The following is a 6,000-nucleotide window of genomic DNA, read 5'->3' as shown; positions in this document are numbered from 1 at the left end:
TTTTGAGACGGGGTCTCGCTCTGTCGCCCAGGCTGGAGTGCAGTGGCCGGATCTCAGCTCACTGCAAGCTCCGCCTCCCGGGTTCCCGCCATTCTCCTGCCTCAGCCTCCCGAGTAGCTGGGACTACAGGTGCCCGCCACCTCGCCCAGCTAGTTTTTTGTATTTTTTAGTAGAGACAGGGTTTCACCGGGTTAGCCAGGATGGTCTTGATCTCCTGACCTCGTGATCCGCCCGTCTCGGCCTCCCAAAGTGCTGGGATTACAGGCTTGAGCCACCGCACCCGGCCGTCCCACTCAGTATTCTTAAAGAGTGTCTACCTTGGTAGGGATAAACTGAACATGGGTCAGAAAGGAGCCACAAGGATGTATTCCAATAAAAGTGAGTATTCTGTGAGACAGAAACCTGGTTACAGGTCAGACAATTAGACATTAGGCCATCCACCAGCATAAATAAGCATCCCAAGAAAAGCAGACTGTGAAAATTCAGTATTAAACCTTTGAGTCCTGTTGGGCAGGGCTATAGTTTATACCCATGATCCAGAGAGAAACCTCAAAAGCAAGCAACAAAGGACACATATAAAACAAATATGGTGAGATAATTAGTCTATAGTTCAAGACATACATTCAGGAGGAAGACGGACATGGCACTGAGTTACGTGAAAGTTTGTATTGCAGTGGTAGCTTTCTAAAAACAGAAAAATCTGTATCATGAGAATTTCAGTCCTAATCATATACATATGAACAAAGATACCTAAAAATTACAGTCCAACTCAAACATTTATTTATTGGAGACAGGGTGATGCCATTTTGCCCAACCTGGAGTGCCATGGCTATTCACAGATGCAACCATCGCAAACTATGACCTCAAATACCTGGTCTCAAGTGATCCTTCTGCCTCACACTTCCTAGCAGCTGGGACTACAGACACATGCTACTATGCCTGGCTAGATCCTATTCTTAAATTCAGAAAAGTTGCATATCTATACATTTTTCTTTCTCATTTGTCTTTATGATCATATAGATGATAATCATACACATCACTTTATAAATAGTCAAGGCAAGTGTAGATGCATTTGGTATTCATAAAATATTCTGCTCTGCCCACTTGTTACTCTGGCCAACACTACTTTTGGATAATTGAGAAAATAAATGGGCTTTGGTACTCCTTAAATAATAGAGTACATGGAAAATAAATTCATATAATTCATAATTTATAATGTTTATTATATTTGCGCCCAGAGGTTAAGGTTCCAGGAAGAGTCAATTAAGTTTAGACCAAGTTGTGATGTCAAATATGTGAATTATGTCTTTACTCTTTAATTTTGAAATAAATTTATATTTACAGAAAGTTATAAAAAGATTACACAGGATTTCATCTACCCTGCAACTTTCTTTAATGTTGACATCTTATATAACCATAGATAGAATACATATGAAAACATGAAAATTGATGACAGTATAAAACTACCAACTAAAGTACAGACTTTATTCATATTTTACCAGGTTTTCTACTGATATCATTTTTAAGTTTTTGGATTCACTCCAGGATAACACATTATACTTACTGTCAGATGCATTATTTATTGCACCATAGCCAATTACCACATAGCTCAGAGGCTAAAAAACCGACACACACACATTACTCACAGTTTCTCTGGGTCAGGAATCCAGATGTAGATGTTGCTGAGGACTCACCTGAAGGATCAGCTGAGAAGGGATCATCTTTCAAGCTTATAGTGGTTGTTAGGAGTCAATTGTTGCCCAGGTAGAGAAGACTTCAGTGGTAACTTTCTCTTGACCCATTAACAACTTAATAATGATTCTTCATTAATTCTTCATAAAAGAAAATAAAAACAACAGAGAAGAAGAGATTACTGCCTAATGCATTCTAAAGAGGCAGATTACTCTGATACTACAACTAGACAGAGATACTTTAAGAAAGGAAAATACAAGGGCATGGTGGCTCACGTCTGTAATCTCAGTACTTTGGGAGGCTGACGTGGGCGGATCATCTGAGGTCAAGAATTTGAGACCAGCCTGGCCAATATCGTGAAACCCTATCTCTACTGAAAATATAAAAATTAGCCAAGTGTGGTGGTAGGTTCCTGTAATCCCAGCTACTCAGGAGGCTGAAGCAGAAGAATTGCTTGAATCCAGAAGGCGGAGTATTCAGTGAGCCAAGATTGTCTCACTGCACTCCATCCACCCTGGGCAACAGAGAGAGACTCCATCTCAAAAAAAGAAGGAGAAAGGAAAATTGTAGACCAATATGTCTTATGAATACTGAGGCAATAATCCTCAAAGAAATAAACAAATAATTCAGGTTCTTAAAACACATTTATACACTCTGATGAAGGGTACTTATGTCAGGATTGTAAGTTTGATAAACTAAAACATATAAAAACAATTAGTGTAATACATTTTATTAATAAATGAAAAAACAAACCCTCATGATGACCTCCAAGGATATGTAACAAGCATTTGAAAAATCCAAAACCCACTCATGGTAAAAACATGAAAAAATTATGCATGAAAGGAAATGTTCTTTACTTGGAAACAGACATCCATGAAAAGCTCACATAACACTGGTATCAAGAAAGTCTCAGTAATTTTTCCAAAATTAAAAACTCAAAAAGCTTATCCACTACCACCATTCTATTATAAATTGTAATTGAGGATACAGTCAATAAATTATGCTAGAAAAATAAATATAACACTATCAGAATGAAAATAAATCAATCAGGCTGGGTGCAGTGGCTCACACCTGTAATCCCAGCACTTTGGGAGGCCAAGGAAGGTGGATCACCTGAGCTTGGAAGTTCCAGACCAGACTGGCATGGTGAAATCCCGTCTCTACTAAAAATATATAAAAATTAGCCAGGCATGGTAGCAGGCGCCTGTAACCCCAGCTATTTGGGAGGCTGAGGAAGGAGAATCACTTGAGCCTAGGAGGTGAAGGTTGCAATGAGCCGAGACTGCACCACTGCACTCCATCCTGGGCAACAGAGCAAAACTCCGTATCAAAAAATAAAAAAAGGAAAGAAATCAAACTGTCTCTATGTACCAGTAAAATGATCTAGTATATACAAAATCCTAAGGAATCCACTAATACAAGATTAGAACATAAAATTCAGTAATGTTGTAGTGTACAAGGTCAATAAAAAACAATTGCATTCTATTATACTGCAAATAAACTGAAAACTGAAACTCAAAATCAATTCCACTTAATATAGTTGGGAATCCTGTACAAGGCGACTGTACACTGGGCCTCATTCCTGGCCCCCAGTGATTTCTGAGGAAGGGGTGAGTTGAACAGGCAAGGAGTGATCTACTCTTACCACCGCCATCTGGAATCCTGGCAGCACCCCATGACCACGAAGGACACTTGAGCTTGCAGGGAGAGCTGTTTAGAGAGGTAATAAGGGCAGGACTCCAGCCTGTGTAAAGCCCAGAGGGTTTGTCGCTGGAATGTCTGTAGTGGAGCACAAGCAGGGATGCCCATTACCCAAGGCTCGCCACGCTCCCCTACGAGACTTCAGTCTTAGGTGAACTGTTGGACTAGAACACAGCAGGGTGATCTTGCCTGTGAGATGAGGCTATTCCAATCTCAGTGACCCGTATCTGCTGGCTTCTAGAGCCCCAGCTTGGCTGCACTCGCTTGTAGCGCAGCCTCACATGCCTAACTAAGGTGCCTCCCAGGGGCCCACATCATACCTGCTTCACTGGCAGACTGTGCTAGACTGTCAGGGAGCTCCAGCAGAGTGGTCCCTGTTGACATACACCCAAGTTCACCTACACCCAAACCCGACTGCAGCCTCCCCCATGCCGCTTTGCTGGCATGCACTTGCCCACAGCCACCTTGCTACCACTTTGCCAGCACACGTGTGCGTGTGGGCAGACCTCACCCAGTCGTTAGTAAATACCTTGGCCCTTCCAGTGCAGCAGTTTCCTAACTTTGACAGGACGGAGAACAAAACTGGTGGGGGTTGGATATCAACCCCACAGAGTTAGAGCACACATCCCAGGAGTACTGAACTCAGCCTAAAACCTTCCAGATATAAAGCCAATTGACTTAACCCACTACATACCACAATCAAACCCCCAGGGGCATCGAAGAAGATAAAAGCAAAGTAACTCATCCAAAGGACAGTAATTACAAAGACTGAAGGAACATCAGCCCACTTCCCAAAAAATGGTTCTTAACCAGGCTGAAATGGCTGAAATGACAGAAATAGAATTCAGAACATGGATAAGAACAAAGATAATCAATATTGAGAAGAAAGTCAAAACCCAATCCTAAGGTATAAAATAAAATGATACAAAAGATAAAAGACAAAATTGGCATTTTAAGACATAACAAAATTGATTAGATAGAGCTGAAAATCACTTCAAGAATTTCAGAATACAATGGCCACTATTAACAGGAGAATCAACCAAACATAGAAAAGAATCTCAGAGGCTGGGCACGGTGGCTCAGGCCTGTAATCCCAGCACTTTCGGAGGCCGAGGTGGGTGGATCAGAAGGCCAGGAGATCGACACGATCCTGACTAACATGGTGAAACCCTGTCTCTGCTAAAAATACAAAAAACTAGCCGGGCGAGGTGGCGGGCGCCTGTAGTCCCAGCTACTCGGGAGGCTGAAGCAGGAGAACGGCGTGAACCCGGGAGGCGGAGCTTGCAGTGAGCCGAGATCGCGCCACTGCCCTCCAGCCTGGGCGACAGAGTGAAAGTCAGTCTAAAAAAAAAACAGAATCTCAGAGCTTAAAGACCTGTTCTCTGAAATACCTCAGATGAAAATTTTTAAAAAGGTAAAAGAATAATAGACAAAACCTCTAAGAAATATGAGATTATATATAGAGACCAAATTATGGCTTATTGGCGTCCCTGAAAGAGAAGGAGTGAAAGAAAGCCACTTGGAAAACATTCCAGGATAGTATCCAATAAACTTTTCCCAAACTCGTTAGAGAGACCAACATTCAAATTCAGGAACTTCAGAGAAACTCTGTCAGATACTACACACGATGACCATCCCTAAGACACTTAGTCAACAGATTCTCCAAGGTTGAAATGAAAGAAACAATGTTAAAGGCAACTAGACAGAAGGGGCAGGTTACCCACAAAAGGGAATGTCACCACACTAGCAGTGGACTTTTCAGCAGAAACCTTACAAGCCTGAAGAGATTGCAGGAAGTAGGGGTGAGGGTGGGGGCAGGATGTGCATTTAGCATTCTTAAAGAAAACAATATCCATCAAACTAAGAATCCATCAAACCAGGAATTTCACATCCAATCAAACTAAGCTTCATAAGTGAAGGAGAAATGAGATTATTTTCAGACAAGCAAATGCTAAGATAATTCATTACCATCAGACCCGCCTTACGGGAGACCCTGATGGGAGTGCTAAATATGGCAAGGCCATTACCAGTCACTGCAGAAACACACTTAAGTACATAAAGCATTAACACTATAAAGTAACTATACAAAAAAGTCTGCATAATAACCAGGTAACACAATCACAGGATTAAATCTATACATATCAACATTAATATTGGATGTGAACAGGCTAAATTCCCTAATTAAAAAGTACAGAGTGGCAGGTTAAGTACAGAAGGAAAACTCAACTGTATGCTGGCTTCAAGAGATCCACTTCATATGTACTGACACTCAGGCTCAAAGTAAAGGGATGAAGGAAAATCTACCAAGCAAATGGAAAACAGAAAAACGCAGAGGTTGCTGTTCTAATTTCAGGCAGAGAAAGACTGAAAAAAATAAAGATAAAATGACAAAGAAAGGGTCAAGGGTTCCATCTAACAAGAAGACCTAACTATGATACATACATATGCACCTAACACCAAAAGATGCAGATTCATAAAGCAAGTTCTTAGAGACCTAGAAGACACTTTGATAATCACAAAATAATAGCTGCAGACTTCCAAAACCCCACTGACTGTATTAGACAGACCATCAACTTGGAAAACTGATGAAGATATTTAAGACCTGAA

The 6,000-nt window shown here is 41.2% G+C and overlaps 1 long non-coding RNA gene across 1 annotated transcript in view; it reads right to left on the bottom strand.

Annotated features, from left to right (window-relative positions):
• Positions 1–6,000, bottom strand: part of LOC108535948 (uncharacterized) — a 44,159-nt gene that overhangs the window by 14,885 nt on the left and 23,274 nt on the right. Inside the window, exon 2 of the long non-coding RNA XR_001887365.1 lies at positions 1,695–1,832. This is a non-coding gene — a long non-coding RNA (uncharacterized LOC108535948). The remainder of the gene's footprint in view (positions 1–1,694; positions 1,833–6,000) is intronic.

Source organism: Rhinopithecus bieti, unplaced genomic scaffold, assembly GCF_001698545.2.
Source record: "Rhinopithecus bieti isolate Rb0 unplaced genomic scaffold, ASM169854v2 scaffold_13247, whole genome shotgun sequence".
NCBI lineage: Eukaryota > Metazoa > Chordata > Mammalia > Primates > Cercopithecidae > Rhinopithecus > Rhinopithecus bieti.
The sequence above is the reverse complement of the archived record's forward strand: the minus strand, read 5'-3'. Positions and strand labels throughout refer to the sequence as shown.